Source organism: Schistocerca piceifrons, chromosome 1, assembly GCF_021461385.2.
Source record: "Schistocerca piceifrons isolate TAMUIC-IGC-003096 chromosome 1, iqSchPice1.1, whole genome shotgun sequence".
Lineage (NCBI taxonomy): Eukaryota > Metazoa > Arthropoda > Insecta > Orthoptera > Acrididae > Schistocerca > Schistocerca piceifrons.
In genome coordinates, this window is record NC_060138.1 from 667,931,055 (window position 1) to 667,958,905 (window position 27,851).

Genomic DNA, 27,851 nt, shown 5'->3' on the forward strand with positions numbered 1-27,851 from the left:
AGCTACTCGATGCAATGTGGCATTCATATCAACGAAAAATAAGTTTGGACCAGTTGTAGTTTTCAAAATTCCCACACGGGGTGCTGTACGTCTTCCCTGTTTCTCTGGCCGTTAAAAGCGCTTCCCGGCCACCCACAGAGATGTGAACCTCCGTATGCTCATTCAGTTAGGTAGGGTTCTGCTCACGTAACGACCACACCACCGCCAAACTGAACCCAAACATCGACGTTTCTGAGATTGTACCACAAAAACAACCCCCTTGATGAATGTGCGAATACAAAAGTCCTGCAAATACAGGCATTAACATGAAGTATACCTTACCAAAGAATGACAAAATTACAGCATGGGAAACCTAAAACGGGGTATCACTGCCCAAAATCCTCCATTCCAGAAACATAATCGAAAACGGGATTCCTATGTCCATTCATGGCCTAATCGCAGTTATTCTACTACAAACGGGGCTCCGTCAGCAAGGCAGTGAGCGGAACTCATCCATTATTGGACTCGTCGCGCTGGTTCCAACTTCAAATAAACAAATACATATACTGTAGGGAAACGATCTCAGCAGAAGGCTCTCCAGGCATTTTTGAATTCCGTTGGGCAGTTAAGTGAGCATGTCGGCACTGCTGTGGTGTGATTACTCTCCATCTACTTTGAACTTCGCAGGCCGATTTTCCTAGTCCAAAATCGTCGTTAACGCTTCGTGGCACAGTCTTTCTAAGACTGCAGTCAGCACTTTATTTGATCCAATGTACCCCATACTCGTAACTCTACTGTCCTTAAAAGTGTCCAAATGACACTTTCAAATAACTTGCAAATTCGAAGCAGGGAGTGCTTTTTGTACGGTTATTACTACTATCAGATGCATCAATTACAGTAATACACATTTATTAAATCAAAGAAATATATATAAAAATGAACTTGTGAAATTATATACAGTACACAAGTTTTAAAACGGCTCAGACTACACTCGGATGTTGGTGGACTCGATCCAGCGGAGTACCTCGTGAGATGCTTGATGGAGCTTCTCAATGCCTCCAGGAAAGCGTCTGATTGGATATGCATTCACAATGTGGCTCATTGTTTGGGTGTCACCACAGTCACACACACTGTCACGTGAAAAGCCCCACTTGTGCGTGTTCATCTACATCTACATCTACATCCATACTCCGCAAGCCACCTGACGGTGTGTGGCGGAGGGTACCCTGAGTACCTCTATCGGTTCTCCCTTCTATTCCAGTGTCGTATTGTTCGTGGAAAGAAGGATTGTCGGTATGCTTCTGTGTGGGCTCTAATCTCTCTGATTTTATCTCTCTTCGCGAGATATACGTAGGAGGGAGCAATATTCTGCTTGACTCTTCGGTGAAAGTATGTTCTTGAAACTTTAACAAAAGCCCGTACCGAGCTACTGAGCGTCTCTCCTGCAGAGTCTTCCACTGGAGTTTATCTATCATCTCCGCAACGCTTTCGCGATTACTAAATGATCCTGTAACGAAGCGCGCTGGTCTCCGTTGGATCCTCTCTATCTCTTCTATCAGCCATATCTGGTACGGATCCCACACTGCTGAGCAGTATTCAAGCAGTGGGCGAACAAGCGTACTCTAATCTACTTCCTTTGTTTTCGGATTGCATTTCCTTAGGATTCTTCCAATGTATCTCAGTCTGGCATCTGCTTTACCGACGATCAACTTTATATGATCATTCCATTTTAAATCACTCCTAATGCGTACTCCCAGATAATTTATGGAATTAACTGCTTCCAGTTGCTGACCTGCTATTTTGTAGCTAAATGATAAGGGATCTATCTTTCTATGTATTCGCAGCGCATTACACTTGCCTACATTGAGATTCAATTGCCATTCCCTGCACCATGCGTCAATTCGCTGCAGATCCTCCTGCATTTCAGCACAATTTTCCATTGTTACAACCTCTCGATACACCACAGCATCATCTGCAAAAAGCCTCAGTGAACTTCCGATGTCTTCCAAAAGGTCATTTATGTATATTGTGAATAGCAACGGTCCTATGACACTCCCCTGCGGCACACCTGAAATCACTCTCACTTAGGAAGACTTCTCTCCATTGAGAACGACATGCTGCGTTCTGTTATCTAGGAACTCTTCAATCCAGTCACACAATTGGTCTGATAGGCCATATGCTTTTACTTTGTTTGTGTTGTATTTGCACCTACCCTCTTCAGTCCGATATCTGTTTAAATGCACCCACACCTCCCTGGGTTGGTGGAAGCGTGGAACTGGAACTGTTGGATTGTCTACAAGTTCGTGGTTTCGGGTTCTTGTAGCTTGCTAATCATGTTTCCATTCTGCGTCCTGGTCGAATCCTGTGGATAGCATTTGGACTCCCATTTCATATGTTGGTCTTCTAGATTTGAAGCGTTTCCTGTGCAGTGATAGAAAATCGTCAAGAAGAGCGATCGACTTGTTTTCAGAAACTTTCTGACAGAGGTTGAAAAGAGCAGCCTTTCGAAGGAGGTCTAGTGGACACTTGTTTGAAAGCACTGGTAGCCGGCAAGTAGGTGTAGACTGGACTGTACCACTATTTACTCTCATAACTGAGTTCACTTGGACGTCTACTTTCACTACGAGCCAAACTGGTGCACAGTGTTCTGCTGCAGAGTATATCAGTGCAAGGGATGCCCCTCGGAGGACTGATGTCGTTGCTCCCCATGTACTGCCTGCCAGCTGTCTCACAAGGTTCACTCGTGTTTGTATCTTCTTGGCCAAGTTGGAAAGGTGTTTTTTTGTACGTTAAAGTCCTGTCCAGATTGAGTCCCAGGTATTTTGGGCTTTCGTTGTATCTGACTGTACCAAGAGGGCCGAAATGTGGACTGATCTTTGCTGATGAAAGGTGATTAGAGAGGTGGAACAGGCTTACCTTGGTCGCCATGTCTCAAAATACTCATAAAGTTTAGTAACGGTGTTCGTTAGGTGTTCTTCACATTCAGAAAGGTCTTCACTCTGATATGAGATTGCCAGGTCATCTGTATATTGAAATTTTCGGCAGGTCAGCTGTGTAGAGGTTGAATAACACTAGAGCAAGAACAGAGCCCTGAGGTAATCCGTCACTGAGTACATGCCATCTGCTTTTTTCTCCTTGATGTACTTTAAACCGCCTATTGCTTAATGTGTTACTTAAGAGGTTGTCTAGAGCTTTTGCTCTCAAAAATTTCAATAATACTCCCTCACACCACACTGTGTCATGAGCTGCTGACAGATCAATGAACACTACTCCAGTTTTAAGTTTCTTTTGGTATCCAGATTCTATGTGAGTAGTTAAGGAGAGCACTTGCTCACAGCAGCTTCTATAAGGTCTGAATCCAGCTTGTTCAGGTGGTATCACAGCATTAATTTGATCTTGGATCCGGTTTAGAATCATTCTTTCCAATAGCTTTTACGCACAGCTAAGTAGAGATATTGGTCGGAAGTGTTCTGTAGCTGTTCCCTCTTTCCCTGGCTTTTTGACAGCGATAATTTTTGCTCTTTTAAATTTTTGGGTAATGTCGCTGTACGAAGAATTTCGTTAAAAAGACAAACCAGCCAATTTCGCGTTACCAGTCCACTGTGCACCAAAAATTCAGGGTATAGTCCATCTGCGCCTGCAGCTTTTCTTCATTTCGTATGCTTAAGGGCTGTCTCCAGTTCAGTGATTCTAAATGGAGAAGAGATTTCTTGACTTCTGTGAGCTCTCTCTTTACTTGCCGAAGATTTGCTTTGTCTGTTGGGACCTTGGAAAGTCTCACTAAGTGACTGGCGATTGAGTCGCATGAGTCCGTTGAGTTTCCTTTGTTGCGGGAAGGGTCTTCTCCAAGTTTGTGAATCAGCGTCCATGCATTTCTACTGGAGTGTGTGAAATCGAGGTCCCTTGTTTCTTTATGCTATTTTTCTCTCCTTTGTTCATTCTAGGAATTCATAAGGTTCGTAGCTGTTTCTTGGTCTCCACTTTCCTTGAATTGGTTAAACAGCTGACTAATCTCTTCATTCCAGCCAGGAATGTATTCTTTCCGGCATCCTCTGGGTATGCTCTTTTTGGCAGTAGATATTACGATCTTTAAAAATTTTGAGTATGGTTTTGGAAGTGCAGGGACCTGTGTTATTGACTCGTCCAGCAATTTAGAAAATTTATCCTAGTCTGCTTTTTGAAAGTTCCAACAGGATACAGAGCAGATCGCACTGGGGGAATGTATGGAGATGAGACTGGCCGATGCTGTCTTCTGGGAAAGTCATGCAGGACCTTTCTGATGATAGTCCGCTACTACTCTCCGAGGGGTCGATAGGTGACAGGCAGAGGTCAGATGTGCTCTCTGTACACCATCTTCCATACCTAAATGAGCCTTTTCCCTTTGCATCATAATGGAGCTTTAAGTTGTTTGCTTCCATCTATTCTGCCAGACTTCTACCATTTTCATCCTCTTCGGCATAGACCCACTCATAACTATGGCTGTTAAAATCGCCTACATATATTGCAGGATGTTCTAGCACCGGGAGTTGTTTGCTCCGAGTGCTATTCGGTGGTCTGTAGATATTTGCTATTTTTATATTTCCGATCTGAATCACCGCTACCATCATGTTTTCTTTGTCTGATTTCTCGTCGAGAATAACTGAGACATCCCTTAAGTAGTTTCGGACAAAGCTGGCAACTCCATATTGAGGGTGGTTAATTCGGGACACTAATTTATAGCCTGGGATGCGCCCTCGCTACCGCAGAGCGTTGTCATCTTCAATATGAGTCTCTTGCAGCGCTAAGACGTCCACCCTATTCTCTCCCAAAATTTTAGGTAGTATTTCGCCCTTATTTCTGGACAGTCCAACATTCAGTTGACATATTCTGAGCAGGTTGGCTCTGAACAGTGCCGTTTGTATAGGGTTTCATATTGTTGTTAATTTCGTACTCGCTGTTGGAATTATCTTTAAATCGCCGTCTGCCAGAGTTAGCCTAATTGGAAAGGACCAATTAGTTGTCCAGGGAGCATCGGCAGTGATCAAGGCACATGAAGATGCATTCTAAGGCGAAAAAAAAATGACTGCTCACGTGGAGGTCTCTCGCTTGCTCCCCTCTTTTATACGATACAATACAATTCACATTTACCTTCCAGCAAAAAATTTCAAATTTAAATTTATGTTGCGTATAATTGATGGAAACTTATTTTCGTTCTTGTCGACAAGAAACGTATTCCACCTTATTTTTTACCGCTGCTATTTCGTGTTTTTTAAATTATTCTTCTGCTAGTTTGATCATTGTAAGTGTTGATCGACACTACTGATCAAACTTAAGCCTGGCGAGAAAAACAGAAGAAAAAAATGTAGAACGAAAGGATGAGCAGTTATTGTGCTTACTCGTTACGGGACCATCACAAGCCAGTATTGTACCGGAAGTGTTTAAATTCAGAAGAGTGTTCCTGGAGCCACTCTGTAGTAATTCTGGACATGTGGGGTGTCGCATTGTTCTGCTGAAATTTCCCAAGTCCATCGGAATGCACAACGGACATGAACGAATGCAGGTGATCATACAGGATGCTTACGTACTTGTCATCTGCCAGAGTCGTATCTACACGTACTAGTGGTCCCATATCACTCCAACTGAAGACCATTAGAGAGGTTCCACCAGCTTTAGCAGTCCTCTGCTGACATGAAGTGTCCATGGATTCATGAGGTTGTCTATATATCCAAACACGTCCATCCGCTCGATGCAATTTGAAACGAGACTCGTCCAACCAGGAAACATGTTTCCAGTCATCAGCAGCCCAATTTCGGTGTTGACTGGGCCAAGCGAGGTGTAAATCTTTGTGTGCAGTCACGAAGAGTACACACGGGACCTCTGAAAGCCCAGATTGATGATGTTTCGTTGAATGGTTCGCACGCTGACACTTGTTGATGGCTCAACACTGAAATGTGCAGCAGTTTGACGAAGGGCTGCACTTCTGCCACGTTGAATGATTCTCTTCAGTCGCGTTTTTCCCGTTCTTACAGGATCTTTTTCCGGCCGCAGTGATGTAAGGGATTAGATGTTTTACCGGATTCCTGTGATTCACGGTACACTCGGGAAATGGTCATACAGGAAAATCCCCACTTCATCACTACCTCGTAGACGCTGTGTCCGATCGCTCGTGCGCCGACTATAACACCATATTCAGACTCACTTAAATCTTGATAACCTGCCATTGCAGCAGCAGTAACCGATCTAGCAACTGCGTCAGACACTTGTTGTCTTATACAGGCGTTGCCGGCCGCAGCTCCGTATTCTGCCTGTTTATTCCGATTATATATATCTCTGTATTTGAAAACGCATGCCTACAACAATTTATTTGGCGCTTCAGGGTATTTCATTCGTAAATGACTTACATTTGCTTTATTCATGTCTTTTACTGAGAATTAGTGCATTTACTTCGTTGGATAATCATATTATTTTCTCTGTTACCCAAGGTTTCTTAGCAATTATCTTCTTTACACCTATATTAGTTTGTAAAATTTCTTTGATTGCCCTTTTTAGACGCTACAATTATCCTGGTCTAAAGGAGAACTCCTTCTACCTTTCTTATTTAAGGCCGGCCGTTGTGGCCGAACGGTTCTAGGCGCTTCAGTCTGGAACCTCGCGACCGTTACGGTCGTAGATTCGACTCCTGCCTCGGGCATGGATGTGTGTGATGTCCTTAGGTTAGTTAGGTTTAAGTAGTTCTAAGTTCTAGGGGACTGATGACCTTAGAAGTTAAGTTCCATAGTTCTCAGAGCCATTTGAACCATTTTTAAGCATCCTTGTACAAGTGGTAGTATAAGTTGTTATGACCACTTGAAACAATCTTGGGACCCATAGCCGTATACCATATTTCACGAGGATTAAATGGGCGCAGTTGAAAGCACTCTGATGGCGGTATTCGAGTGCAAATCCCTGTCCGATGCGTAGTTTCACTGCAGCGCACATTTGACTAATAATCCAGTATCCCTGTGCATAAATTTTCATGATTCGGGTACTATTTAGGTTTCATCACTGATTTTCCACTGACAGAAACGTCACTTTTATAGAGGTCAGGAAAGCAGAGAAATGACGCGAGATGCAGAAGTGTTTTGTAAAAATGTGTGTGAAATCTTATGGGACTTAACTGCTAAGGTCATCAGTCCCTAACCTTACACACTACTTAACCTAAATTTTGCTAAGGACAAACACACACACGTCCATGCCCGAGGGAGGACTCGAACCTCCGCCGGGACTAGCCGCACAGTCCGTGACTGCAGCGCCTAGACCGCTCGGCTAATCCCGCACGGCAAGTGTTTCGTACTCCGGTAGGATAACTAATTGTAAGACGAGGGCCAAGTAACACGACTTCTGCTTTAGAGCGGGTACGCAGTTTAATCTCTCGTTCTGTTACAACAGGAGCGGACAGACCCAGTTCATAGAGTAAATATAATCCTAGTCCACTAAATGGCTAATGCTAGTATATGCCGCAGCTGGTGAAACCTTAAGCGGCAATTTTATTTTTCGTACGTAGACGTCCTGCGAGGATTAGCCGCGCTGTCGGCCACTGGCATCGCTTCCAGACGATGGAATTACTTTGGCCTGTGGGCGCGACACGTTCGCCACCTTGAAAGGTGCAGTGCACGCACCTGCAGCCGCAGCTCACACCAGCGCGATAGCCATCTGGCAGCGGCATGCATTACTGGACCGCTAGCGTGCGCCGCGCCTGCTGCCAGCGCCTCATTAGGGGAGCCCTAGCCGTGTGTGTGGCTGTGCGCTTGTCTAGCCTCCGATTCCAATCTCCCTCATTGGCTTCACAGGACGTGTGCAGGCGGCGCGACCTGTCAGCGACTCGAAAGCCCGATTATCTTAATGGCGCGTTCTGGAACTGAGGAAATACGTGCCGTGTGTCTGGCTAAAGATAACTTCTAGTCAGGTATTCCATCCATGGTGCTGATCAGACCGGGTGCCGGTTCGTAAGGACACCTTATTTTCTCTAAAATTTCTTACATTAAAAATAATACAGGACCGTAACCTAATTAGTCGTCATAGTGCCTCGTTATAGGCTGTAAGTCCCTCTCACGTGAAAGGTAAATTATCGTAATTTTACTGAGAGTAATGATTCATGAGAAGAACCATTCAAAAAAATGGTTCAAATGGCTCTGAGCACTATGGGACTTAACATCTGTGGTCATCAGTCCCCTAGACTTAGAACTGCTTAAACCTAAGGACATCACACACATCCATGCCCGAGGTAAGATTCGAACCTGTGACCGTCGCGGTCGCGCGGTTCCAGACTGAAGCGCCTAGAACCGTTCGGCCACACCGGCCGGCGAGGAATCATTATTCACCCTGAACCCAATATTGTATGGTGATCTGTGTTGAAAATTTTCTTTCAGAAACAAAAAGTAACCTCGATGAACTGTAATTATTATTATTTTTATTATTCATTTAATTACTGCTTTGATTTAATTATTATTTTTGTATTAGCAGAAGAGCCAACACCGTGTTAAGATTGGAGGCCGAAATGCACGCGTTTTAGCTCACGCAGGCTGGCCTGAGGAGGGAAGAACTATATTGACGTGAGGTCAGGAACATGACAAGGAATGAGAATTCAGGAAGCGGACGTAATTAGTTTGATACTTAACTTTGATCCATTAATGATGAACGTCGCTCTTGAAGGTACGTGATTCACAATCTTATCTGTTCAGAATACATTCTTGAAGATAGTACTTATAGTAACTGAATATGGCCCCTTGCTAGGTCGTAGCAAATGGCGTAGCTTAAGGCTATGCTAAACTGTCCTCTCTGCAAATGAGAGCGTATGTAGACAGTGAACCATCGCTAGCAAAGTCGGCTGTACAACTGGGGCGAGTGATAGGGAGTCTCTCTAGACTAGACCTGCCGTGTGGCGGCGCTCGGTCTGCAATCACTGATAGTGGCGACACGCAGGTCCGACGTATACTAACGGACCGCGGCCGATTTAAGGCTACTACCTAGCAAGTGTGGTGTCTGGCGGTGACACCACAATTATTATTATTACTGATTCAAGGAATTAGTTATTTAGTATTCAGTCTCTCTAAGAAAAAGAGTTTAGGTCTTTGAACTGAATAAATAACCAAACAGATCTCACTAGACGACGTTTATGTTCAGGACATTGCGCTTGGCAGACTAGAGATCTGCTGCTGCACGCTGGCTGTAAGCTGTGCTCGATGTCTTTGCGGGTCGTCCCACTGCGAACTGAATCTGTAGGAATTTTAGTCTACATTAACTACAGTCCAATTCTCCTTACTATGGAAGTCTGGCCATCGAATTGGATTTGTTTAAAAGTCTTTAAATTAGTGACCGTACAGAGTTTGCAGGTTCGAGCTTCCACAGTCCAAACAAATGTCTCGTAGGAATGCACAAATATTTGAAAATGTGAAACCATAAGATGGAGAATAATTTACGCAATACACACCTTGTTTATGCAGCCGAGAAATTGGTTTTTTTATTTTATTATTCTCAACAGAATCAGAAAATGCCTTTCGATTAAAGATGGCGGTCTCGCAACGATGCCTTCTCTCTTAAGCCGTAATAGGTTCGTCCAGATCAGCAGCTAGACAATATCTTTTCACAACAGTTAACACCGAAATAAAGCTCTCTTAGTTCAAGGAATGGAAGGAGCGTCAGCGATAATGCTGCTTTTTCACAGTACGCGAGTACGCTTCAAATAATATCTTGTTCGGCTCTCAACGTGTTACTTTCGCGTGTTGCAAACAACTAAGTTTAACGTTTAGTGTGAATCGGGTACGACCGCCCATTGGACGATAAGACTCGCGGGCGGACGCAACGGTGCACGCGAACGCTTCACTTAATGTGTGCCGAGGGCCACTCTGCGCAGGACCCATCCAGAGCAAGACGTGGAGACGCGTGCAACAGTCGTGTGGCTGTCTGCAGATTTGTACGCTTAGTGCTTTATTTGATTGCGCCTCACTATCGAAAGGATCAGTTTTGCGGTTGCATTCAGATTTGAGTTCGTATTGCGTGGTCTAATATTGAATTTGTAAAGTATTGTCGTCCATTTACTTGTTTGAAGGTGGTTAATTCTGCCGATTATAAAGGCAGGGAGAAATAAAATGACTATAGTTTTTCATAAATAGGAATGACAGCAGTGTGATTTTCTTTGTACCGTATATCAGAATACTGATTGTTTCCTAATTCGGAAAATGTTTCATCATGTCTCTACTAGTATGGATCGTGCTAAAAATATTTAAACTTTCAAATTTTAGAACACTAATCTTTTAGCACCACCTTCTCAAATTCCGCGTAGGATAAATTTTTAATCATTTTTTTTCCAAAACAACGTATCTTATTCTTCTCACGATGTAACGAACTTTCAAATCTAGTTGTCGTTTTATAAGTTTGCTCCACCTTTCCTGTGACAATAATCTTAGTATCCTCTTCTTGAACATTCGGTTTCAAAGTGCGCTTCTCACTCACTGACAATGCATGTGGGTCATACCGAGAATTCGGTATTATCAGCATGGGTACAGATATTACTCGCTTCGTCGTATAAGATGGCAATATGTATCATTCTGCTTGACATGTTCAGCTCAGAAAGAGATACTTCGAATAATAGGTTGTTGTCTAAGGTTGCTTCTAACTGTGCCTTCACAAGTAGCGTAATTTTTTTAAAATCAGGTGTATTTTGCGACTGTTCACATACATGTGTGCGTATCTCTTCATGTCTCTTCAAACATCTTCGCCATTTTTGTCTTGAGCATCCTTTAGTGCATATGTAAATTCTTCCTTAAATTCTTTTGCCATTTCTTTTACTTCCTTCGTTGTTTCTTTTTGGCTTTCTTCTAATTTGTTTTCAGGTTACTCTTGTCTTGCGTTCTGATGTCTTTCTAATTTTTTATTTACAACTTTTGTTTCCTCACGGTTCGTTTTGTGGTTTTCTCTTTACCTTCCCTTATCACACTGAGTAGTGCCGTCATATCCCTGTGACTGTTAATGGGTAGGGCGGGGGGTGGTGATTGCTGCTATTTTTTTCAGCTACATCGGATCCCTTCCAGTTCAAAAATGGTTCAAATGGCTCTGAGCTCTATGGGACTTAACATCTGTGGTCATCAGTCCCCTAGAACTTAGAACTACTTAAACCTAACTAACCTAAGGACATAACACACATCCATGCCCGAGGCAGGATTCGAACCTGCGACCGTAGCGGGCACGCGGTTCCAGATTGAAGCGCCTAGAACCGTACGGCCACACCGGCCGGCCTTCCAGTTCTTCCCGATTTTATATGAATGGCGTTGAAGTTATACTTGCACTTAATACCGCCTTTAGTTCCATGTCTAAAGATTCTGTCTTAGTCACATCCTCCAACCCAGAATCTTTGAACACTGCTCTGTTGATTTCCCTCTATACCGAACTGATTTCTCACAACACTATCGGCTGGTATTTGCTCCTTTTTTGACTCACTTTTACGCTTGAAAGCTAAACGTACAAAATACAACCCTAACTAACTTTCTCCCCAAACAATTTTTCACATGCCAACTTTTCAAAATATTCGTCAACAGGAATTATTGCAACACTTGCGTTTATTACTGCTGTGCTGTCATCTGATGTTGCAAACTGCGCCCTCTGTGTAGCTGAGATCGTAGCCTCGGACCATTGCAGTCCAAGATGTTCCAGAATTCCTGTTCTTGCCTTGAACCACTGCAGTCTAAGATGCTGTAGATTTCCGATTCACGCACGTTGCTGTACGCGGTGATGCACTTTAGTTACTCTGCCCACACATGGACTCGTAGCTCCACTGTTCACAGTTATTTCTCATTACTGCGTTTCTAATCACTGTTCTCCACCTATGAGCAGTCGTCCTTTCATGTGCCACCAGATATAAAACTCCATTAATATCTTTTCAGTTTTTTAGGTTAAATATTGCTGCTATCGGATTATTGGATGCGAGTATGGCAGTTTTACACGTCTCGTTGTAATATAAATCCGACCATGTGGCCTAATTCGAACACATGTCTCTGATACTTTTCAAATATTAATGTTATTCAGTTGAAAATGGAACATTTCGCTTTGGAATAAGAACACAGAAAGTCAAATTACTTTGTGTTATTAGGTAAAACACTCCCCAACGATGCCTAAGCTCACTCAGTCTCGCGTTTACTGTTTTGCTTGTTTCTCATTCATTCTGAAGTAACCATTGCTACGTTGCGTTTCCACATTACTGTAACAGGTAATCACTGATCACGGAAGCATTTTCGTTGCGTTCCCCGCGACATTTACTGATTCACAGATACAACAGTGTTTCAATCATAAGTCTCATAATTAATCTTCTGCGCCTTTCCGCAAGATATCTGAATTACTGAAACACTTTTCTTCCACGATGTGGCACAGCGCCTTCCACTCTTTCTACATTCTTCATACTATCTATCAGCTATGCGGTTGCGGGCGTCAGCTCTTTGCGAGAGTCCAACAACGACTCTACTTTTCACACCCGTCAAAACGACGCGTGATCACTACTGCTGGGACACTGATATGCATCAAAACAAAAGAGGAAAGACGCTCCGAGCTGCAAAACTTCCAGAAGCCAGAGATAAGTAAGGAGAAAAATACTGATACGTTACATCAAATATAGCAGTACCCCTTGCATTGGTCGTACTTCTTATCAGAAGAATAGTGATGCAGATTCTTTCAAGCGCACCTCCTCATAACTACGGCTGACGGGGGTTACGTTGCAGGCTTATAAACTGTCTGACTGAAAATATTCGCACATTAACATGCAACGTGTGCATCATTCGCCTTGAACTCTGCAGGGGACGCTTTCAGTGTCTGAATGCCTGTGGAGGAGTGGCAGCCCATGCTTCCCCACGAGTTGAACCAGGGGCGGTGGTCGTGCTGTACGCAGGGGTTCAGACTCTAGAGGTTTAGGTCGGAACTCTGGGCAGGCCAGCCCATTTGAGGAATGTTGTTCACAAACCAGCGCCTCACAGATGCTTACGTATGACAGGGTGCATTGTCATGCTGATTCGAACAGTCGTCGTCACCGAACTGTTCCTATACTCTACACAGTACACATCCCTGTAAAATCTGTTTTCTTAAGCGCAATAAGGGGATCACACCCGAACCATAAAAAATCCCATAGCGTAACACCACCGCCTCCGTACTTCACTGTTGCTAATTAACACTTTCCACGTTTTCGCCAACTTTCAATACTTCCATCGGATTTCCACAGGATGTAGAGTGATTCATCTCTCCAAATCTCTCGCTTCCGTTCATCCGCTGTCCATTGGAGTCGATCTTAACACCACCACGAGCGTCGCTTAACACTGGAGACAGAAACGTGAGGTTTATGAGGAGCTGCTCGACCACTGTACAGTTATTTTGTTAGCTGGACTCCAGGTAGCGCTTTGCAACTCACAAGTGATCAGGCCTTGGTTTAGCTATAGATGTTCCTCTGCGTTTCCTCTTTCACAAGCACTTCACCAGTCATGAACAGTCGAGTTGGCAGACTTATGTGGGTTGAAATGTCCCCGATGGATGTGTTACTCAGCTGACATACAATGACTGGTCCACGTTCAGAGTCAGAGAGCTCCTTTGACAGACGCCTTCTGTTGTTATTGTTTCTCTACTGACAATATTCCTCGTTTCTTTCTATAATGGTGCCATATATATCCAGAATGGATAAATATAACGAGGTGTGGTTCTCGCCAAGTTATAGCGGACAATTCCACAAATTTCCTGAAGATCGCAAGTAATTTTTAACTTTTGCAGTCGTCGAATTACGACGTTGGCATTTGAAAGAAGCTTCTAAGAGAACTTCAACAATATGACCTTGAGCACTGCTGTTCGCTATAAACTGGTTCTGAAGAAACAGTGCTGAACGTTCAGTTCCATCTGGAGTTAATGGCAGCACAGGACCCTGTTACACGGCACTTCTTTCTTTCGGGAATCATCAGTGTTTCGTAATACTGTACCTCTTGCTCAGTATGGAGTTTTTTTGCTTCTGGAGTACTGACGTTCTCGAAAGCAAATACAAATCAGCAGATGCAGCAGCTAAATATAAATAAGCTACTCCATCTTTTTTATTTATTTTTTAAATTTTTTACTTAATCATTTTATATATTTATTTTTTCAAAAACAATCCATTGCTTCGTATGGCATAAGGTGCAATGCACACACGATAAAAATTCAAAACTTTACTCCGAATCATGGAGGTGAGTTTTACGTTAATGAAAACTGGTTTCGAGAAATCAAACTCTGATTATTGAGAAAAAGACATCACAACATAAGATGACATAACGGTCGCAAAATTCTCTCATTACAAAGAAACGCCGCGCGGTCTATGGCGTCCTGTCACGGTCCGCGCGGCTCCCCCTGTGGGAGGTTCGAGTCCTCCCTCGGGCATAGGTGTGTGTGTTGTCCATAGCGTAAGTTAGATTAAGTAGTGTGTAAACTTAGGAGCCCATGACCTAAGCAGTTTGGTCCCATAAGGTCTTACGCCAAATTTACAAAATTTTACAAAGAAACTACAAACATACCTTTAAAATTCCTCCGTCCGAGCGGTTCTAGGCGCTTCAGCCTGGAACCGCGCGACCGCTAAGGTCGCAGGTTCGAATCCTGCCTCGGGCATGGACGTGTATGATGTCCTTAGGTTAGTTAGGTTTAAGTAGTTCTAAGCCTAGGGGACTGATGACCTCAGAAGTTGAGTCCCATAGTGTTTAGAGCAATTTTTTTTAAATTCCTCCAAAATATTCTCTATCAGTACAATGAACAAGAAAGCATTATATGTCAGTTTTCATCTCCATAATGAAATATCCTAGAGAGCTTCTCCGAGATTCACAGAAAACAGACCTCGTTCTTAAAAACTCACCTGCACGCTACAATGCCTCAAATAAGAATGTCTCAGCGCTGCACAACGGACTGACTAAGCAGTTAGCCTCAGGCAAAACTAAACACAGCGTCAAGGATTTTGTTCACAACTCATGGGGTGCGCTCATTTATCTTTGTCCCAGAACAGTAAATGTGAATTATTTACAATAGCGAAAACATATGTGAACCTTACACCTTCTGCGATATAACATGTATGGTACTTGATAAACAGGATAACAGTACCGTAAACCACTGAAACGGCCTCAAGAGAAAGGGGTTCCACAAACGTCTGTTCCGTTACACCAAATGTAAGCAAACACGCAGACCAGTACGGTTCTTGTATATACGTGTGCGTTTGTTCCCATCACTCTGTGTCCACTTCTTGTAGCGATCAGACAACTTGCCGTAAAGCTATTGAAACATTAACAATTTATCCGACAGTGGAAAAAGTGAATATCGTTTACTACGATTGTCGCTAAAGTATTTCAGCAGCAATTGGTTGTATGCTGAAGAGTATCCAGAGAGTATCAAGAACTCAAGATCTGTCTTCGCAAACATAAAAATAGCCAAAGCCGCAGACAAACAAAAATTACGCGAAGCGAAATGTAGTGTGAGGAGTGCTATGCGAGAGGCGTTCAATGAATTCGAAAGTAAAGTTCTATGTACTGCCTTGGCAGAAAATCCTAAGAAATTTTGGTCTGATGTCAAAGCGGTTGGTGGATCAAAACAAAATGTCCAGACACTTTTTGTGACCAAAATGGTACTGAAACAGAGGATGACAGACAAAGAGCCGAAATACTAAATGTCTTTTTCCAAAGCTGTTTCACAGAGGAAGACCACACTGTAGTTCCTTCTCTAGATTGTCGCACAGATGACAAAATGGTAGATATCGAAGTAGATGATAAAGGGATAGAAAAACAATTAAAATCGCTCAAAAGAGGAATGGCCGCTGGACCTGATGGGATACCAGTTCGATTTTACACAGAGTACGCGAAGGAACTTGCCCCCTTTCTTGCAGCGGTGTACCGTAGGTCTCTAGAAGAGCGTAGCGTTCCAAAGGATTGGAAAAGGGCACAGGTCATCCCCGTTTTCAAGAAGGGACGTCGAACACGTGTGCAGAACTATAGACCTATATCTCTAACGTCGATCAGTTGTAGAATTTTGGAACACGTATTATGTTCGAGTATAATGACTTTTCTAGAGACTAGAAATCTACTCTGTAAGAATCAGCATGGGTTTCGAAAAAGACGATCGTGTGAAACCCAGCTCGCGCTATTCGTCCACGAGACTCAGAAGACCATAGACACGGGTTCACAGGCAGACGCCGTGTTTCTTGACTTCCGCAAGGCGTTTGATACAGTTCCCCACAATCGTTTAATGAACAAAGTAAGAGCATATGGACTATCAGACCAATTGTGTGATTGGATTGAAGAGTTCCTAAATAACAGAACGCAGCATGTCATTCTCAATGGAGAGAAGTCTTCCGAAGTAAGAGTGATTTCAGGTGTGCCGCAGGGGAGTGTCATAGGACCGTTGCTATTCACAATATACATAAATGACCTTGTTGATGACATCGGAAGTTCACTGAGGCTTTTTGCTGGAAAATTGTACTGAAATGCAGGAGGATCTGCAACGAATTTACGCATGGTGCAGGGAATGGCAATTGAATCTTAATGTAGACAAGTGTAATGTGCTGCGAATACAAAGAAAGAAAAGATCCTTTATCATTTAGCTACAATATAGCAGGTCAGCAACTGGAAGCAGTTAATTCCATAAATTATCTGGGAGTACGCATTAGGAGTGATTTAAAATGGAATCGTCGGTAAACCAAATGCCAGACTGAGATTCATTGGAAGAATCCTAAGGAAATGCAGTCCGAAAACAAAGGAAGTAGGGTACAGTACACTTGTTCGCCCACTGCTTGAATATTGCTCACCGGTGTGGGATCCGTACCAGATAGGGTTGATAGAAGAGAGAGAGAAGATCCAACGGAGAGCAGCGCGCTTCGTTACAGTATCATTTAGAGATCGTGAAAGCGTTGCGGAGATGATAGATAAACTCGAGTGGAAGACTCTGCAAGAGAGACGCTCAGTAGCTCGGTACGAGCTTTTGTTGAAGTTTCGAGAACATACCTTCACCAAGGAGTCAAGCAGTATATTGCTCCCTCCTACATATATCTCACGAAGAGACCATGAAGATAAAATCAGAGAAATTAGAGCCCACACAGAGGCATACCGACGATCTTTCTTTCCACGAACAATACGAGACTGGAATAGAAGGGAGAACCGATAGAGGTACTCAAAGTACCCTCCACCACACACCGTCAGGTGGCTTGCGGAGTATGGATGTGGATGTAGATATTATAGAAAAAGTTCTAGAAACTGGAAGTGTGGAAAATTAATTCGCCAAGGAAAAAGAAGAGCAACTGATGAAAGAAATGAAACTAATTTTCAGCAGCAGTAACACACAATGCAAATCTCACTAAGAGGCATCTCGGAAGTATGAGAGGGACGAACCAAACGAGTATTCTACGAGCAATCCTTTCCACCGTTTTTATCCTCTTCACATTTCGCTGCACCTACAGATTCGTGGCAGTGACTTCCAAAATTGGTTACTGTTTTCGAAATGTTATCTACGAAAACAGCAAAGTGATGCGACACACCTATTCACAACTTTGTTTAAGGAAAAGGCATAATACAAGTCACTTTTATTTCAGGACAGTTCTCATCTTGCATTCTTGTGGAAACAGTGTGTACTCAGGATTGTCAGGTGTCGTTCTAGCTGCACATTAATTTTCAGTGAAGATCGTTAGTAATTTCGATGTTATTTTCTCTCGAGTAGAGCACTAATTTGTTTTTGTGGATATTCCAAGTCCAACTTTTCACTTCATATCACTTAACTTTAATAATGTACTTCAGTACTGAGTTTTAGTTATGTAGTATTCACTGAGCACACAATTAGTGTATTTTGACAGTTAATTAGATTCAAGCTCTTTATTTCAAAATTTTGCATTTCATAAAGTTTAAAGTTTTATTTCACATTGTTCACATGCGCAACACAGGGCCAACCAAAAGTGTTTTGCTCAGCAATTGCATACGTTATCTAAATTACACGTTACATGAGGAGAAAGATTTCGAAATCAGTGTATTCTGTTTTCTCACATAAAGACGTAAATTATATAGAAAATTTACGCATGTCGACTCTTTTCGACTAGATAGTCCTCCAGTTTTTCTGTGATTACGTAGTTAGATTGCAACATACATTCTCAAAAGCAAATCAGCACTGTGCTTTTATGTACTAACGTTTGTATTTCCTCTTTCAGATATTATAATTTCGTTGTCATATTTGTGTATGATTTTGTGTGATTTTTTTTTCCAAGAAAATATTTGAGTGTGAAGATCTTTCTTGCTTAGGCAAACTAAACAGTTTGAATTGTTCCAGTGTTACCTATATTTTTTTGCAGATATTTCTATTGCGTAAAATAATTTATTATTTTCGATTATTTAACCACGACTGAAATTTTGTTTGGTAATTCAGTTTTTATATTTCAACATTAAAGCTAGCAACACAGTAGTCCGTCGTGCTACTAGATAGCAAACTACGTCACAAAATAATGACTTAATTATTGATGAAGCAGGAAAAGCTCAATAGTCGTTATGCATAAATAATTTGCTTGAGATTTTAGAGAATGCCATTAATTTTCCAAAACAATTGAATTTCTTTTTACGAAATGCAACAGAACGGATTTCCAACAGTGAACATGAAATTTCGGTAGGCGAATCGCCTCAGCAATGCAAATTCTAGCAACAACTACTCACTGAAACAGTCGATTCGGGTTTTGCGTCCATTTCTTTTAATCAAACACTACACGGACCTGCATCAATTAATGACAACATACACTCAGTCGTTGCAAATCCAGTAAAGTGAATGTAGAAATCAATAATCCAACATTGTTACAGTTGCTACAAAACATGAGTAATACCTCGAACGCTACTGGTAAAACGGTGGACAATGCATGAAGTGCCTTGGTCAATGAGATCTCTAGTACCGTAGACTACATTTTGCTACAGTATTCCAAACTTCTGTTGAGCAGTGTGGTATTCATTGAGCATGCAATTGGTTTCTTTTGGAAGTTAATTAGATTCATTTTCTTTATTTCAAAATATGTATTTCATGAAGTTTAAAGTTTTTTTATGACATTGTATGGTGAATGTAAGAAATATTTCATCCAATCCATTAATTCTCTTTAAGAAGAAGTTCTCGACCAAGACGCAGCCCCACGCTTGCGCTGACTCCGAAAGAGGCGAGGTAATAGTTGCTCTCAATAATGAACCTAAGACGCGCATCGGCGGTGTGAGGCTAGCCTCTCGGTAGCATGGTCGAATGACGTAAGGCAGGAAAATTTCAAGTGGACCAAATATAGAGGGCATCACGCGTTAACCGTGTGATCAGTCATGCCCAGGGCACAGGGAAGAATCATCGAATCTTCTAGCAGTAGTGCAAATGAACACGTACGAATAGGTCCCTCCTGTATTAATTGGGGGGAGTGCGGAAGAGTTTCGAGCAGATGACGCCGCCTCCATGACGCTCTTCTGTCTGATTAGGACATACGCTGAAGAGCCAAAGAAATTGGTACACCGTCTAATACCGCTTAGGGCTCCCGCGATCACAGAGATGTGCCGCAACACGACGTGGCATGGACTTTACTAATGTCTGAAGTAGTGCTGGAGGGAGCTGACACCATGAATCCTGCACAGCTATCCATAAATCAGTAGGAGAACGATAGGGTGGAGAATAGCAGTTTGCAAGGCATCCCAGATATGCTCAATAATGTTCATGTCTGGGGAGTTTGGTGGCCAGCGAAAGTGTTTAAACTCAGAAGAGTGTTCCTGGAGCCACTCGGTATAAATTCTGGACGTGTGGCGTGTCGCATTGTCCTCCTGGAACTTCCCGTCCGAATGCACAATGGACATGAACCGGTGCAGGTGATCAGACGTGTCATCTGTCAGAGTCGTATCTAGACGTATCAGGGGTCACATATCACTCCAACTGCACACGCCCCACAGCATTACAGAGCCTCCACCAGGGTGAACAGTTCCGAGCTGACATGCAGGGTCCATGGATGCATGAGGTCGTCTCCATACCCGAACACGTTCATCGGCTCGATACAATTTGAAAAGAGACTCGTCCTACCCAGCAACATGTTTCCAGTCACCAACAGTCCTATGCCGGTGTTGACGGGTTCAGACGAGGCATAAAGCTTAGTGTCACGAAGTCATCGTGCCTTCGGCTCCGAAAGCCTATGTTGATGATGTTTCGTTGAATGGTTCGCACGCTCACGCTTGTTGATGGCCCAGCATTGAAATATGCAACAATTTAAGGTAGGGTTGAACTTCTGTCACATTGAACGATTCTCTTCAGTAGTCGTTGGTCCCTTTCCTGCAGGATATTTTTCAGTCTGCGACGATTTCGGAGATTTGATGCTTTACGTTCACGGTACACTCGTGAAATGGCCGTACGGGGAAATACCCACTTCATCGATACCTCGGTGGTGCTGTGCCGCATCGCTCTTGAGCCGAGTAAAATATCACATTCAAACTCATTTAGAACTTGATAACCTGCCATTGAAGGAGCAGTAACCCATCCAACAATTGCTCAAGACACTTTTCTTATATAGGCGTTACCGACCGCAGTGCCGTATTCTGTCTGTTTATGTATCTCTGTATTTGAATACGCATGGCTATACCAGTTTCTTTGACGCTTCAGTGTAGTGTATTTCGCTAGCCTCGTTTAAAGTGGAACACGTACTGGACTTGCGGAATGCCGAAAGAGGACATCGTAGTTGGGGACTTGTATGCAGAGAAATATGTAACGGGTAAATCACATCGATAGTTAGCCACTTCTAACCTTCTCCCTGAGCAGTCATACCGAGTTCCGTACTCGAAGCTTGCTTTTCAACCTTGGTCGGGGAATCACTTTTTCTAATGTACATGTTACACGAGGAGAAAGTTTCGCAATCAATGTATTCAGTTTTCTCACATACATGCATAAATTTTATAGAAAGCTTCTTTCAAATGTTACAGAAAAAGTATACAGTCCCACTAGGGAAAAATCAATGTCGGTGCCGTAATTAGGACACTATGACCGATTATAATTGCCTACAAAGATCAGAAATTCTTCATGTTTCCCCCTCTATAACTCGGCGAAACCCGCGCCTCGATAAATTTATTCGTTCTGGATGTATCTGGAGTTTCTTGGTTTACTGCTTCGCTCGATACATTTAGAGTGAGTTTTTTATCTTGAGACAACGCAATACCTCACAAACTACGAATCAAATTTAAAAAATGGATAAATAAGCGTTCAACATTTGTAAAAATACTAAATTGTTAAAGCTTTCGTGGCCACTTGTTGACAAACTGCCAATTTGCTTCTGCCGGTGGCGAACTGGCAACGGAGGGTGAAGCTTTGTCAATGCCAGCCCACGTGCTGGCGAAACGTCAGTAAAATCATCCGATGAACGTTGGACGAAGAACCCGAGACAGAAACAAATAGGCAGTTTGTCATTTGTAAAAATCTTATCTGGTGACACCCCCCTGGGGGGGGGGGGGGAAGGGGGGAATCTTTAAAATCTTAAATGGGAATATCCCATGTTTATTGTAGATTCGGATTCTATGGGAAAAAATACGCAACTTTTATGTTTAATATTTTCTCGTTGCGCTTCGTCTCTGTGTTACCTCTTATTCGCGAACTGGCTTGTCGTCATTTCGCGAGAGGTATGTGGGAGGCAGTAATATGTTGTCCGACTCTTCCCGGAAAGAGCGCTCTGGGAATTTCATTAGTAAACTTCTCCATATTGCTCAACGCCTGTCTCGTAGCGTCTGCCACTGTAGTTTGTTGAGTATCACTGTAACGCTCTCACGCCGACTGAACGATCCCATGACACATCGCGCCACTCTTCGTTGGATCTTCTCTGTCTCTTCCGTTAGTCTTATCCGGTAGGGATCCCGTATTAGCGAAAAATACTCAAGGATTTGTCGAACAAGACCCTTGTAAGCCACTTCCTTCGTGGATGAGTTGCATTTGCTTAACATTCTTCCTATGGAACTCGGTCTGACATCTGCGCTTCCCACTAATTGTTTTATATGACCATTCAACTTAAGATTGCTCAGGATAGTTACTCCTAGATATTTTACAGTAGCCACTGCTTCGAACAAATTGTCAAGAATATTGTAGTTGTACAGTAGTGGATTTCTTTTCATATGTATGTGCAATATATTACATTCATTTAAGTTCAAGGTCAACTTCCAGAGCCTGCACCATTCATCAGTCCTCTGCTGGTCATTTTGCAGATCCATACTGTCTTCTGGCGTTGCTACTTTCTTATGGACAACTGCATCACCTGCGAACATGTAGCTTCTGGTGCTTTGTACTGGATCATTTATATACACTGAAAACAGAAACGATCCTATCACACTCCCTTGGGGTTCTCCGGAAACTGGCTTTACATCTGTCGATTTTTTCCATTAAGAACTACGCGTTGAGCTCTATCTGTGGCCGTCTTGCATCCAGTCGGAAATCTGATCGGAATCTCGGTATGCGCTTCTGTCTTTCACTAAACGGCAGAGCAGGACGTTGTCAGATGCCTTTGTGAAGACAAGGAACGCGCCATCAGTCTGAGTGCCGTTGTCTAGAGGATGAAAAGAACTAGCTGAGATTCGCAAAATCTCCAAAAACACCATAATTCTTTAACGTAAAACATGTCCCATACTTCCGCAACAGACTGACGTGAACAATATAAGCGTATATTTATGTGCATCTGTCCTGCGGCCCTTCTTGGAAACAGGACTTACCTGCACCTTTTGCCACTCATTCGATACTCTTCGTTCCTCGAGCGATCTAGATAATCTGCTGCTAGAATATCTTTCGTATAATCTTTGTAAAACCTTACATGTGTCTCATCTAGTCTTGATGCCTTTTCACTACTAAGCGATTGCAGTTGCTTTTCTATACCGCTGTCAGTTATCTCAGTATTCTGCCTTTTTGACGTTGGTACGATAATTGAAAGGAGGGACCGTATTAGAACCTTCCGCGCTGAAACAATTTCAAAAGACCGAAATCAGTAATTCGAACTTCCGTTTCCGTTTCGGTACCTGTGTGGTCACCGAGTGAGTGAATGCACAGCGCCATCTATCATGCAACGAGAAAAGTATTACATACAAAAGAAACGTATTTTTTCCCATAGAATCTGAATCTACAATAAAAATGGGATTACGAATCCATGGCCATAGTCCCAATCAGTTCATCGCCATCTGAGGTGCCATCGATCAAGAATGGACCAACGAGTTTGTCACCAGCGATACCACACCAGATATTCACATTCCACTCTCGCTGATGTTCAGCTTGGCGTAACCATTGCGTGTTCTGAGGAACCCAGTAATACAAGTTGTGTCGATTAATCGTACCGTAGTTCGTGGAAGTCTCAGAGATCAATATTTGAACAAAGAAATCGAGGTCTCTCTAAAAAAAAAGTGGTTCAAATGGTTCTGAGCACTATGGGACTTAACAACTGAGGTCATCAGTCCCCTAGAACTTAGAACTACTTAAACCTAACTATCCTAAGGACATCACACACATCCATGCCCGAGGCAGGATTCGAACCTGCGATCGCAGCGGTCGCGCGGTTCCAGACTGTAGCTCCTAGAACCGCTCGGCCACTCCGGCCGGCTCGAGGTCTCTCTGTATTTGCTGAAGCGACCACTGGCAAAATGTTACCTGGTTCTCGGAATTACTGCCATGGAGTTGCTGATGGGAAGAAATATGAAACGAATGATATTTTCTACGTTTCAAATTTCAGCAAACTGTATTCTGACTAACTTCCGATTCACGACTTAATTGCCGAGTACTAATGTGGGGACTATGATTCACTGCAGCTGATATCGTAATTTCATAATTCTGTCCAGCAACTGTTCTTCGACGGTCCTTTTTCGTGGTTGTACGGTCCCCTTGGTGGAGAACTAACGAATAACCCGGCAAAAAGAAGCGCGTGATCGTACTCTGTTTGGAAAACTTTGAGCATAAAGAGTTACAGCATTATCGACGTTCCGACCGCTTTCTCTGTAAATGTAAACCATTTCAGTTTTCTTTTCTATCGTTACAGCCTGTTATGTAATTAATAACACAGGCAAATTACAAACGTATTTAAGTTATGAGGCACGATTGCAACTAATGAGATGCAGTCAGATAATGGATCAATGAATGTTCCAAAACTGCCACGAGGGGAATATTGCAAAACAATCGTTTGCTACACGCGTCTGTTTTTATGGTTTCCAGCCAATGTATTTTTCTCGAACTAACACTATTTTTAAACTCAACTGCGTTATTTGTCGCTTACAGCGCCTACTATCACGCAACGAGAAAAGTGTTACATACAAAAGCTACGTATTTTTTTCCCCACAGAATCTGAATCTACAATAAAAATGGGATGTTCCTATTTATGATTTCAAAGGGCCTCCCACTCCTCGGGTGGGACAGTGGGGTCAACATTGGAATCGGCGGACAGAATTTTAAAAATATTAAATACGTGTTTTTCCTTTTGATATATATATATATATATATATATATATATATATATATATATATATATATATATCAAAAACTGTGCATCGGATTAAAAAAGGAAAAACACGTATTTAATATTTTTAAAATTCTGTCCGCTGATTCCAATGTTGACCCCACTGTCCCACCCGAGGAGTGGGAGGCCCTTTGAAATCATAAATAGGAACATCCCATTTTTATTGTAGATTCAGATTCTGTGGGGGAAAAAATACGTAGCTTTTGTATGTAACACTTTTCTCGTTGCGTGATAGTTGGCGCTGTAAGCGACAAATAACGCAGTTGAGTTAAAAAATAGTATTAGGTCGAGAAAAATACATTAGATGGAAACTATAAAAACAGACGTGTGTAGCAAACGATTGTATTCTCTCCGTTACATTACATTTTTGTAGACATGTTACGTGAATATTTCAAACATATTTGTTAATACAGATTCATTAGTTATTCTTAGTGTACATTTCTCTTCCATTGCTGCTGCCGCTGCATAGTCTGAACTTTCACAAAAGAGGAAGATCCGCCATTGGTCGGTCTAAGAATGCATAAGGCCACATTTAGAAAAAAAGTAGCTGACGTGGCGCGCAAAGTGCGCGCACGAGCGCTGAGGCAGGGCACGGCGTGCGTGTCGCAGCATTCGTCTGTGTCCAGCAGGCGCCGGCGGCGGCGGCGGCGGCGGCGGCTGGTGCTTACGCGTCGCTCCAGGAATCCTGGACAGGGCGACCTTCACTGGCGTCCCGGGCGCATCCTTCCGGCCGTGCTCGGAGTGACCATCGAGGTTTCTGTGGCCTCTATGGGAGACGGTTGCCAAGGGCGACGAACGACGGAGAAGTCACTATTTTTGTTTTCACAGCATGTTTATAGCGTATTGGGGTGCTGCATTTCTAATGTAAAGTCTTCTGGCGCCACAGCTGTGTAATTCGTTCTGTCAAAGCACTTTACTCACTACAGGAAGTGTGTCGTTTTCAAAATGAGCTGAGAGAAAAATCCACACTACAGTACAAAACTGTTGCATTACAGATGAAAACATCAAGAGAAATTTTTATTTTCAGTCATTGCCGCAATCAGATCTTACAGATATTATCGGTGCCATCTTAAGATAACCAGCGCTACAGAAAAAGTATCGGTATTGTATGTTTAAATATTAAGGAAACGAAAACCTAAAGCACGATCGTGATACCACAGTGTTATGTTACTAATGGCGAGCTGTGTTAGTCACGATGCATTTTCTCTGTGGCTCCATACATTAGAGGAAGTCATCTTCAATAACGTTCCGCAGCTGAACATTGTTTATTACGGAACACTGCGAAAGACGACATCCCCAGACGGATCAAGAACATACGCGAATGTAACGAGACAGATTATTAATATACTTTTTCATGCGGTTATCGTTCAGATTTTCGCTTCCTTGATGTTTTAACATATAGTAATGATGATCTTTCTCTCTGAGGACAATATATTCGCCGTAAGTGGTAATAGGTTAAAGGTATGATTGCGACTGAAAATAAAGTTTTACTGCAATAGCTGACAATCGCTGACACTCAGCAATTATATGAGTGGTTTAAATTACGTAAAAATACGTATCATGAAAAAAAATACAAGACGTATAAACACTCCTTGTAAAATATCCTAAACAGAATATGTACATCATCAGCAAAGACCAATAGAACTATCTATCCCTGTATCGTTGAATAGGAGGACCTGCAAAGATCGATTTCTATATACTCATCCCATAACCACCTCTCCTGTCTACTCTCTGACTGGTAGTCTGATATGAACTGGTTGACTGCGGATTTGGCAAGGCCGGCCATTCTATTTCAGACAAAATATTGCCATTTTTTGAAAGAGTAAACCGCCATTTGACTGTGTATTACTAAATTTATCTTCTGTACTACCTATATTTCCACTTTTATGCCACTATCAAGCACGATGCTAAAAGCTAGAACATGCAACTATTAAGGAACGAAGTAAAAAATTCAGTTTTTTACTCTGTGTCCTACTATTTGCATGTTTCAGCTTTTAGCATTGTACTTGACGATGGCATAAAAGCTGAAATCTAGTTACTACAAAAGATAAATTTAGTAACACGCAGTCAAATGGCGGTTTACTCTTTTAAGAAGTATTGCATGACTATCACTCACCACAATCGAAGAAACAAATATTGCCTGTTGGAACCCCATATACGAAATAAATATTTGTCATTAATGTTTTTGTTAAGTGGAGTTGATGATGCACAGTTTTTCATCAGCAGTCGTTGAGGCGATATTTTGCATTATATTCCTAAGATGTGAACAGTTTATTATGGAACGGTATAATAAGAAGCTGTGTGATATGATTGTCCATGAATGTGGGTGTTAAGCACGGCGATCTCCATGGAGCTTCTTGAAAGGACTAAGATACCTCCCGGCAGCTCTTTCCAACATTTCTGGTTTGCTCTGTGTACAACACAGTATTCCATTGCACCCGGTCGTAGGAGTTGTGGCGTATGCCACGATCTCAATATCTCCGTGAATGGGAGATTAAGAAGCAACCTGGAATATGGATGTAACATAGTCATTAAACATTTAGATCATCGGTGCCAAGCAGCTAAGTTTTTTGTTCACGCCTGAAAAGACCACATCCATGTAGTTAAAAGGGAACCTTTGAAAAGATCCGATCACGATATTAAGCAATAGGTCCACAAAAAGAATGTCCGTCACCAAATAGCCAGGCGTCTTCCTGGACGAGAGACAAAATTATAGAGCACATATTGAAGAAATGAGAAAAGGAGGCGGGAACACGGTGAACAAATCATTAACCTAGACAGTTGCGGTTATAAACTACCAATGCAAACAATAAAAACGTACCGTAATGCCATCCAAACTGCGATCATGGGATACTGTGCGAGTGCTTGGGCCCACAGACTTTTGTTCATAACACCTTTACAGGTAGTTAACAGGGTGCAGCGCAAAATACTACTTCGATTGACAGATGTTTTCGGTACCGTATGAGTTGAGCGATCACAGGTAATACTTACCCAACTGATCTCCATATGCGAAGAAAAGCGGTGATTTATTGGATGAAGAAAGAAGAATATCATGAAGTGCAGCATTTAGTAGCGATTACAGACCACAAACAAACAGCAGATTCGCAGTCAAATCCTCTATCTGCGCAGAAAGGATGTAATGACGCCAAAACAGCGAAGACCACATATGGTTTTCTCCAAGATGTAAATAGGTACTGGGAATGAGGCACCTCAATCTTTCAAGGTGAATCACACACTTCTTGACGGGTCACGAGCCTTATGCCACCTACTGGCATCGCACTGGTCTGAAAGTCTATGGGTGAGGAAGACAAGGGACAGCATAGTATGAGGATTTCCGATATACATTGATGTTGTTGATAGCAATCGGCTGCAACTGAATCAGTAT